The 11249-nt window shown below is 40.2% G+C and overlaps 2 long non-coding RNA genes across 6 annotated transcripts; one reads left to right on the top strand and one right to left on the bottom strand.

Annotated features, from left to right (window-relative positions):
- Positions 1–400: 400 nt before the first annotated feature.
- LOC118443063 (uncharacterized) lies at positions 401–10997 on the bottom strand. Of its 3 annotated transcripts, XR_014982074.1 has the most exons (3): positions 10673–10997; positions 10289–10576; positions 401–2750 (listed from the first exon to the last, which is right to left on the bottom strand). It is a non-coding gene; the product is annotated as an uncharacterized LOC118443063 (long non-coding RNA). The 3 variants fall into 3 exon arrangements; XR_014982073.1 differs by lacking the exons at positions 10289–10576; positions 10673–10997 and adding an exon at positions 4023–5793; XR_014982072.1 differs by lacking the exons at positions 10289–10576; positions 10673–10997 and adding an exon at positions 2897–4011.
- On the top strand, positions 5692–8797 carry LOC118443064 (uncharacterized). Of its 3 annotated transcripts, none has more exons than XR_014982075.1 (4): positions 5692–5917; positions 6045–6554; positions 6753–7222; positions 7329–8797. It is a non-coding gene; the product is annotated as an uncharacterized LOC118443064 (long non-coding RNA). The 3 variants fall into 3 exon arrangements; XR_014982076.1 differs by having other exon boundaries at positions 7311–8797; XR_014982077.1 differs by having other exon boundaries at positions 5692–5944.
- Positions 10998–11249: the final 252 nt, after the last annotated feature.

Below are 11249 nucleotides of genomic sequence, written 5' to 3'. Positions count from 1 at the left end.
TTCACCGGCTTAGCGGCTTGCTTTGACCCGACGGGCGCCCGAACGACCGTTAATTTACGAACCTTCCCCTGTTAGTATCTTTACATCTACCCTTTCGATAAAGTTACCTCGACATCGTTATAATAGTCGATGTCTTTGGATACAATCGTTTCGTTCATTCTAATCATATTTCTTCGTATCTTTAGCAAAAAACATTCCGATTTACAAAGACGTATATATTGCATCTACTTTTCAAGATATGGTAGATTTTAACGACCATATATCTGTATAACTGAATGATATATTCAGTTCTTTAAATCTAGTTCAATTATTCGAAATAATTTATCATCTAAATGATATAACTGTATTAAATCAAGATGATATAACTGTAAAGATTATTTATTATACAAAATAAGATTTTATATCTATAATAAAAGTATTTTTGGCACGTAAACACGACTTGTAACAGTATATCGGTCATTACTACTTTATTCGAGAAATGGTTTGTTCGAGGACTGTTTCGTTGATGTCGTATGGTCGAGGGTAGCTGACAAAAAAGGGACAATTACGGTGGAAACATCGTCAAGAATATCGGTCATGTTTTCTGTCTCACTCACTCACTTTTCCCTTCAGGCTCGAGGAAGATAATTCCCGCGTTGAGGTTAGGTCTTTCTTGCAAGTAGAAGAGAAGAGAAGAGGAGAGAAGAAGAAGAAGAAGAAGAAGAAGCGGAAGGAGGGTAGAAAGGTAAAGAATCGGGCGGGTTGGGCCAAGCATTGTGTCCTGATAGATGTGTCAAATCCGGGCCGCATTGTGCTCGTGGAGATAAATGGAGCTGGAGTGAAGAAGCAAAACACGTGCCTTTGTTACCGGTCTACTCATCGAAGGTAATTTAGAACGCTTCTCTTTCCAAAGATAGCCCGTGGTACGATACAAGCGCCACGCGCACGCACATCTACGAAAACTTTAAACTCTCTCACGTACGTACCTACGTTAGCACATCCCTTGTAAAACATTAATGAATGATCCATTATTGCGACAAACAGGTCATCCACATTTTGCACGTGTAAACATTTCATGGAATTGACATTATATTATAAAAAAAAAAAATCATCAGTCATTGAATCATATTGTTCGGGATTAATCTTGGATTACGAACGAAAATAACAAAATTTCTAACAAATGTAATTATCCAGTTAATCTACCTCCAAGAATTTTTTCCCGTCTGGAAAAATATTTTTCGTAGATCATCCTCCCTCTGGGTGTCGTTCAGTATATGTATAACTTTGAAGAGACTACGCCGTTGCTCTTTGATTAGTTTCCTTTCCCCCTGTGTATGAAAGAGGAAAGAAAAAAAAAATAAAGAAAGAGGGAGGCCAGCTAGCGAGCAAAAGAGAAAGAGAGAGAGAAGGAGAGAAAGAGTGCGAAGGAAGATGGAAAAAAGAGCGAAGGTCGGTAGTCGCACGTCATTTAAGAAAGATGCATCGTAATCGTCTCTCCGATGCCGAGAAAGAAGAGAAGTTAGTGTGCGTGGGGCGAGCTGGCTCGAGCGCGCGCTCAGAAACAACGTAGGGAGACAGTCCGGGACACAGTCCGCCACCCTGGCGACATGGTTGGGTGCAGAGCAGAAAGCGAGAATTCTCCCGCGGCGCGGAGCCGCGGCACTCGCTTCGCATAAATCATCCCGCTTCTGCTTGGAACAGGGAGAGGCGAAAATAGATGGAGCTCTCTGCGCTTTATACATAAAGAGAGAAAGAGAGAGCGCATCTCTTGCCTTCGTGCCCGTGGCTACAAGCAAAGCGTATTTCTTCTTTTTCTTCTTCTCCTCTTTCTCCTTCTTTTTTATCTTCTTCCTTTTCTTTCTAGTCGACCTCGTCGTCGACATCGATGGCATCGTCCTCCTTCTCCTCCTCCTCCTCCTCCTCCTCCTCCTCCTCCTCCTCTTCCTTCTTCTTCTTCTCCTTAGGAATAAAGACCTCCCACATATTTTCGTGACTTCCTCGAACACAGGTATGAGCGAACCCACGCGATGGGATACCTTCGCGAATGGCGGCGCGAAAGACCGAGCTCGGCTCCTTTCTAGAATCTTAAGAATCCAACCGCTCGCTGGCTTACACTGGCAACGCATAACTCCCGGACAATGTTCTCAGGAAGCTGACGCGAACTCGACACACAGCCTTCCGGCATGCCGCTCGCGGAAGTACGCTTAACAAGCTCGTTTTCGCGCCCCGTCTTTATTTTCCTTTCCTCGCAAGTTGTCCAAGAGTAGAACTCGTGTTTCGTGCTTGTAATGCCGCTGTCGATTGGGAGATATCGTCGCCTCGGGGTGGTTGCTTCCTATCCTATCCGCGTTCTTACAAGAACGTTTATGTCGTCAGGTTAAACCTCGAGGATGATTAAGAATTTTGCTTCCTTTCCAAGATATTCGAAAAAAAAATATATGGTAAACATTTCCGATACGAAGTCTCTCACCTTGTAATTTAATATTCATTAAATTAGCTTGTAATTCAATATTTGCCAAAGAAGCAAATATACGATTTTTGATCCGTTGGAATATTTATTACTCTTTTAGAAATATTGTCCTAAAATAATAAGTATTTGTGATTTATTTAACACGAATATTTTTTTACACTCTTTATATGTAGACATATCGTTGTTTTAAATTGGAACAGTGCTTCTTAGTTTTCGCAGTGCAAACAAAAGACAATTTTTCCATTTTTCCCTTTGTATGCGAAGAAGGAAAATCTTCAAAGTTGCCATCCTTAGGTAAAATCTACAAAAAAAGAGGATAAGATGATGTTAAGCATGAAAAATATCGGAAAAGGGACATTTTTCGTTTGTTTGCTCTATTTGAACGGTTGGATAGCGGATACTTTGGTTGAAAGGACAGGCCGAAAACTCAGAAAAATCAATTCGTACCCCCTGCCTGTTTCGTAACCATGAATCTCGTCTTTCAAAAAAGACAGCTTTTGTAACATTATTTCTCTTAGTCCTGTGTTGGCGCATGTCCATAACCGAAACCGGAGAGAACCTGCCATTGACGTCCTGTGACGACAACGACGACAACGAAGACAACGAACAGGGCGAGGACTAAGCTTTCCAGGGGATCCCATGCAGCATCACGCTGAGCAAAGCGTGGTGCTTCATAAATCTTTGGCGTGTTTTTACGTATCTGACCCCTATGCGACCATTCCATTATTAGATGCAGCTTTCAAGCTTACTCCGCAAGAATTTCACGAAACCACACGGTGAGCAAGCAAAGCCACTCCTCTCCAACCATACTTTGACGTATATTGACCGACCACGTGTCCCTCACGGATTTTTCTTCTTTTCGTTCCGACCAAATCAAATTTATCATCTAGCATCAGCAGCTTCCAATGTTCCATCCGTGCCTTCTATTCTGATCTATTATTCGCCATTTCGCTTCGAGTCCAGTCACGAGATGCGAGTGGTTAGTTTTCAGGAGATTGGACAAACCGTTCCAAATGTGTACGGCCATGGACTCAGAAAGAAAGCGATATTTATGTTTTCCAGATCGTAAATCACGTCGAACTACCCCGACAGATGTGGGTTCTCGAAATTATTACATTTTTCAGCGAATCTATTACTAATAGATTTAGATCTATACGTCACCTAGAGCTTTCTTAATAACACATTCTTTTGACAAATGACCTTCTGTCGAGAACATTAAAATTTATGAGATGCCCAAAATTACAATCGGAATAATATTAGAGAATTATTGTATCGGCGGCCTAGTATAATCTTATTTTCAAAAAAAAGAAACAAACGTCAAAAAAATTCACGAAGGGAGGAAGAGAGAGAGAGAGAGAGAGAGAGAGAAAGAGAGTACGAACGATATAGTGGCTTTGCAGTCGTTCCGTGCGGCTCTTAAACGCGAGGCAGCAAATCATTGTCGGGGTCAGAAACGAGCTGCGTGAAAAATTGCCGGTGCTTCCAGAGAAAACCAATAACGCCCCGCCACATCAAACGCGATTCCGGGAAATCATTACCCGGTCTACGCCCAAGGCTTACACATACGGCGTACCGTTTAAACGCTGCTGGAAGTCGGAGCTTGGAAGTTGGCGCTGCAATCGGTGCGGTGCCAACGTGGCATTGTCGCGGTGCTGCCGCGGCTTTTTCGCGGCTCCGTCGCGGCTTCGTCGCGGTTCGGTCGTGGCGCTGCTATCGCAGTTGTCTTCCCTCTTTCTCTCTCGAGCGCTGCCCCCACGACGTGAGTAACGTCCCGAGTAATATTACGATGACAGTAATTGCTGCTTTGATCAATGCAGATACAGCCGCGCGTAGGCAGCCTGTCACGCCACTGGGATTCAACGCGAACCTTTCCGGCGTTGTGTTGCGGATAGTCGCCGTAGGCGGATGTATTGCCTACGTGCCTACGACTCTCTTACGCGGATTCGTCGCTCCTCTTCCTTTCGTTATTCGTTATCCGTTATATGTATAGGTATCTATATGCATGTATATGTTGCACGCGGAACGTCGAGAAATAATCGAGCTTCCTGCGTAACGGATTTAACTTCGAAGACAAATACACGAACGACGAGGACACGAACGCGTTAACGACGATGCCACGATCCATCACCTGTCGCGACGCTTTCCACTTTTTTTCCTTCCTCGTCGGCCATCTTTGCCTTCCAATACATGCTCGACTCCAAGAGGTGTCTTAAGAAAGTGGTAAACGTTTGGCTCTCGACGACTTCGTTAAGAAGATTAGGTAGCTAATCTCTTAAGAAAGAGATCAAGGATGATGATTTTATTGCGATCCTCTTTCTCGCCTCACCTTTTCCCCTTCCTCCGTCGAATAAAAAATCCGACGCATCGTTTCATCGCCAAATTATCTTGGCAACGGACTATGAGATTAAGAACGGCGTTATAATATTATAGTTATACATTCCAGGCACATTTCGCTCGTAAAGTTCGTTAAAACGACGGCTGCTACGCGCAAGGATCGCATAAAGTACGTTTCAAACGGAAGACACGGTGACCCAACGGTCGACATAAATATCGGAGAATCGTAAAGTCGAGGTGTCATGCAATGGCGCAACGGTTCACGATGGATGAGAACCGTCGGACTTCTATTAGCGATCGGCGATCGACGAACTCCACCAGACAGCTCTAGCGAGAAAAAAAGAGAGAGAGAGAGAGAGAGAGCGTGTATTTGTACGTGTGCGTGCGTGCGTGCACTTTGTGAGAGTCGTCCTAGCAGGAGACCAAGAACCATCCTCCTCCCTTCTTCTCCCCCTTTTTTCCTTCTCTCTCTCCACTGTTACGGAGACTTTTATTTGTGGTGGAATAAATAAAAATTTACGAGCAATTTACGGAGGGTCCTCCGTCAGGTCAGGGGGATCCATCAATTTACTCCGAAGTGCTCGTTTGGCGCGCGGGCTACAAAATCGTCGACGAAGTTCTCTTTATGAAGCTAGAATAGATTAATGCTCTCGTTTGTTCGGTAATGGCCCCGATAAATTATCTTAATAGCTCGAGGCGGCTATAAATATATTCCACGGTTCCTGCGCTCTTACGCTTGTTTTCCTGCTACATCGACTTCTCTCTGCGCGCCGTCGAACTGCCATGTTTTCCGTGTCACTGATACCATGAGGCACTCAGCGGTGAAGGGAAGAGAGAAGGGCGACGAGAGGATAAGAAAAAGAAGGAAAAGAAAGATAGAAGAAAAAAAGTAGAGTGGAGGTATAAGAACGATGCGACTCGATGCACTATCCTCGCGGCTTTCGTGTAAAGCTACGCTGCTCGCTAATGTTCGATATTATTCAAATTTTCTTTCCGACCGGTGTTTCGTACGTAACGGATCGCTTTAATCTAGTCTCAGTGATCTTTCTGAACGTTATTTATGGTTCCGGAACGTAGAAAGCGTTATTGCGTGCAAGGCACGCGTTTGCCAATATCTAAGTGACCTCACTGCCGGTACTCTTTTGTTCTTTCTAACCGAAGGTCGATACCGTTCGAATCGCACTTTCTCATTGATCTTCCAAACTCTCTTCGAAGGACCTTCATAAATTATTCTCTTTTAAAAGAAATTCTTCTTTTCTAGATCGCTATTATTTTTCATTTAAACGACTTTCATGGTAACATAACGAAATCGAGCTCGTAAAAAATTTCTCAAATCTATGTGTATACTTTATACGTTTTATTATTAAATGCAAACTGAATAAGAAATGAAAGAAAATGACGACGGCGATGATATCAGCTGTAGGAAATATAACGAGCGGAAAAATATCGTGATGACGTGACACGAACGCTGCATAAATTTGATGGAATATTCCTATAATTGCATCGGAATGGAGACATTAAGAGGATTGTAAAAAACTAGGTAGGATCGTAAGTTTATATACGCACGAAGAAAATTTCATATCTATCGTGATATTATGAAAAAAAGAAATTTATATAAATTGCAACTGCGATATAAGGTAAGCTATTACGACAGATTAATACGTCGGTAACGTTAAATGGTGAGTGAGCTATCGGTATGAAAAATAATATAAAACGTGAATGCCAATGAATATTCGAAATAAAACTCGTGGAGCAACTGAAAGAAGGAAAGGTAAGAAAAAAGAAAAAAAAAGAAAAGAAAAAAAAAGAAAAATATCGTTAGCGCATAAAGTCTGCGTAACTATTTTCTATCTCTTCTCATCTATCTCGAATCAAATGTAACTCTTTATAAATAAATTTTCTTTTCTTTTTAAAAATGATCATCTCGACATTTATTTCTACGGTAATCGTTGCTTGCTTTTGAAAATAGAAGCCGATGAAGTCGCGTAAAAGGGGAAAAGAAGAATAACTACGAGCGCACTAAAACGAAGAGGTATTCAAGAGTCCGTAATGTTCTCAGAAACGGTACTGAATTTCTGGGAAGGAGACCTTATCTAGCAAGCACAGATAGCAGCCAATAACGACAACGACGAAGACGACAACGAGGTTGAGGTGAAGGAGAATGAAGAGGAAAAGAAAAATACAACGACAGAAACGCAAAAAGTTACATGTGTTAGATGGCACACCGACTAATAGTGCAAGAGGTCTTATTCCGATGAGAATATATGAAGCGACACGAAGGGAAACAAGCGAAACTCAGTTGTTCGCTGACTGCACTATAAAATACATCGTAAAAGGGAAGAAAAAAACTGGACAAAAGTGAAAAAACGGATCGAAAGAACAAACGAGAAGTGTCTCTTTTGCGAAAATGTCCATAGTTATCCAAAACGAACGAGTTGAGTGAGTATCGGTCAATCTTTTCATTTATTATTCTCGCAAATTATCTTCTTTTTAATATTTAAACTTAAATAAGTGCAAATATTTTTAGCCGACACTATGTTGACAGGTTCTACTTCGTGAAATTCTCAGCACTATTTCGATAGAACTATTGGACGTATAATCATAAATTTTATAGGAACCGGTCCGCGAATTTATTTTCTGTCTTTTAAACTTCTTAAATATGGAAGAACGAAGGACACGTTTCTACTATATTATTTAATGATATACAAAAAAAAATAGAGAGAGAGAGAGAGAACTCGTAAGTGAATGGAACGATCGTAGATAAAAAAAAAAAAAAAAGAATTTTGAAAAAGTCGCTAAAATAATCATGCAAATTTTAATCGAATTACTTGATTTTATGTAATTTATGCGACATCTACGTTGTTTCGAATTCGACTCGACAAATTTTACTGAAATACCTAAAAAAGCATTTCTGTATGATATTCGATAACGTACGAACGCACATGATTTCTAAAATGATTCCACACATCTTCAATTTTATCGCATCTCCATCTTCTTACTTCTCTTTTTTGCTCGTGTAATTTCATCGGGACTTCGCCGGTTACGGTACTTGTGAGTCATTACCGACGCGTCATAAACATCGAAATGCGTTTCGAATGGGGAACGATATACGAATGCAGTGTAAATGCGTTTCATCTTTTGCATCGACATGAAATGAAAAGAAAGGGAAAGGAAAAAGGGAAAGATGAAGAGAAATCGGCGAGAAAAAGGGATTACATTGAGAATATATTTCCTTTTAAATTATTCGAAATTGATTTCTGTCTCGCCTTTTCTCTTTTTCGTTCTCTCTCTTTCCCTGTATCTCTCTCTCTCTCTCTCTCTCTCTCACTTTTAACGGATCGAATGAAAATATCCTCGAGGCTACATGGAGATGCCGAGAAACGGCAGCTCAGACATACGCCTGGTATTTGGCAGAAATTAGGTTGGTAATGCCTCAGCGACCGGTCTCAGCAGCACTTAACGCCGTAAAGCTGTTTGATGGCATCGCTATCACCCCTAACCGTTCCTAACAGTCCAACGCACACTTCACACTGCGCCCGGGCTCTGACACTGCAACCGTGAGTTATTCACTTAATGCGGCCATTACGCGCTCCTCGATGGTGCTTCATCCTGATTTACTTGACAAGCATTTATTGCTTCTATCTCGGCTAGCAATATTAAACCCTCTGCTCGCGTTTCCTACGTTCATATATACATAGGTATATCCTACGTATCTACGTGTTACGTAGAATGCGTTCTCTTATGCGTATTCTACGCACATGTATGTGTAAGGGAGCGGGTGTGTACAGGCGATATCACGACGACGATGGTAAGAGCTCCGCGGCATGATCGATGACCAACATACTTACATAGAGACGCTTCGAGAAACCCATCGACTTCGTTCCTTTCGCTAGCCACCACGAAACGGAATCTTATAAATTGTACCTATAGGTTAACGTATAAACCTACGTTACAGACTATACGGATTAAAATAAGTTAACATGTTCACTTCGAATAATTTTAGAGTATGATATCGGATAAATATATCTATTATTTTGAACTTTGTAATTATGTTAAATAAATTTTCATTCAAAATGAAATAAAATTTTTAATATTTTCATCAATATGATAATTCCTTATTGCTAAAGTTTTTCAACTTTATTGCTGGAAATTTCATCTTAAAAACGTTTCGACTTTAAGATCTCTTATTTTTTATTCGAGAAATATCAATACTCGTGTTTTCTTGTTTAACGTGCTCGTACCGAACGTCTATACGTCTGTTAGATGTATTAAATTCAATGTCGTATAATAAATATCACGCTATTATTCTCAATTGTACTTGGCATCGCACGAATATTCAGTTTCCTACGATACTTGAAAATATCATAGAAGACGTCTTTGTTGATACGATATAGTCTATATAAATACGATGTGTTTTTCTTTTGAAACGAGTATCTCCATTTCGAAACAAAGTTTATAAACATTTTTGAAATATCATACTCATCTTCTCTCTCTCTCTCTCTCTCTCTCTCTCTCTCTCTCTTTCTCACTCTATATATATATATGTATATATATATATATATATCTTTCTATCAAAGGCCATAATTTAAATGTAATATGTACGTAATACATACGTAAGTATGTACATCTCACTACGGATATCCTCTTTCGTGGAACCAATTCTATTGGGCGCGTACATGAGATTCGTTTTATCACCAACGAATCATTAAATCTACAATTAATAGCTACTCGGTGAAGAGTCGACGAGAATCGGAGTTTATGTGTCCGTTAGGGGCGACGATGATGATTTATTGGTGATCCTATTAAAGTCAACCAACTACCATTGCTTCGCATGTTAATGTGCTCTCATTGCTTTTTGTTTATGACTTCCTTCACTCGTACTCTTTCCCGATACGTTGATCGTAATTTGCACGTACGCGTTGTCATCGAGTCGATCGATTCTCCTACGATAACTAATCGACAACGAGTTCTGGCGATATGCCTGAATGATCGTTTCCCAACATGTCGTTGTTGTTTCGTCATTGCACCGTCCTTAGAGAAATACGATCCATTTAGTTTGCATGGATTTAATATCATTACTTTCATTTTATCATATGCTAATGAGCCATAAGTCATAATGTTCGAATCGAATGTTTATGGATTAATATATAAACTTACATATTCTTCCCATTATATTGTAATAATTGTCGCTACATTGTAACGTTACAAAGATTGTTTATCAAAGCAACCAAATAGATTATTATACGGATTATAACATGAATAATTATTCTCTTGATACTTTATAATAGAAACGATATATCTGTTTGCCGTTATTCTGATTACTATCTCTTTTTCTAATAAAATATAAATATAAATTATAAATTTTTTTACAACGAAAATATTTCATTATAATTGTCATCGTACGAAAAGAAAAAGTATTATCATTTGATTGGAATATAAAATAGACAGTAAAAAGTGCATAACACCTCTTACCTTATCCTTATCTACTTATTTCTCTACCTTTACCTTCTTAGTCTCTTCACGACGAAGAGAAACGACCGAAGTCGAGACTCTTGAAGCATGCCCAACATGCTTTATGACTTCTTGGAACGTTCGACTCTCGCGTTAAATCGACCAGTCAAATCGAAGAATAGGTGCTCGGAAATGCGCGAATGCTCTTGTACCCGTCACTTTCTTCGTGGCTGATCACTCATCAGGAATCGACCGACAAGTATACCCTTTGCAGCGTTCATCGTCTTGTTTTCACCGTCGTCCTGTTTCTTCTTCCCTTCCTCTTTCTCTTCTTCGTGCAAACTTCGATCGTAGAAAAAGGAAAAAAGATGGCAGGAGAGAATACAGTGAAAATTGTGTATGTTCGGTGGTGATAGTAGCTGTGTTGTTATACCTTACCGAAGCGGTTGTTATTCCAACGCGTAAGTATACGGAAAAGGGAAGAGAGGACATGAGAGGAAGAGGAAAGGAGAGGAAAGGCGAAGTGCACACATCGGTACCAACTGTGTAATTTGAGGGTAATTCCGCGAGTCGTATAACCTGTAGGTAATGCCGGCAGGCAGGCAACCAGCCAGAGAATGCATCAGTGCGCTCCTCGTTTCGTTTAATTGGTCGTTTCTGGCTTTACGAGGTTTCAGTCGAGGTGCTACGACAACGAGGACGAAACGAGGACGATTGGATGGCGAACTCGTGCGTCCGCGCCCGAATGAACGAATAAACTACAACTACCGCGAGTAGCCAGGCAACAACTAAAATTTACACATGATATTTTCAATGTTCTAAGAAGGACATCTATTATTTTTATCAGAAAATTTTATAATGAAAATCTCTCATTTTGTTGACATTTTTTCTTTACATATTTCATTGCCTAAGTCATATCAAGAATAATAATAAAATAAATAATCACGAATTGTTATTACTAAAGGTTATCTATAGGATATAGGATGTAGAAGATAGCGTCGTAATGTCACATTAT

Source organism: Vespa mandarinia, chromosome 4 (genome assembly GCF_050613455.1).
Source record: "Vespa mandarinia isolate Hongniang chromosome 4, ASM5061345v1, whole genome shotgun sequence".
NCBI lineage: Eukaryota > Metazoa > Arthropoda > Insecta > Hymenoptera > Vespidae > Vespa > Vespa mandarinia.
The sequence above is the reverse complement of the archived record's forward strand: the minus strand, read 5'-3'. Positions and strand labels throughout refer to the sequence as shown.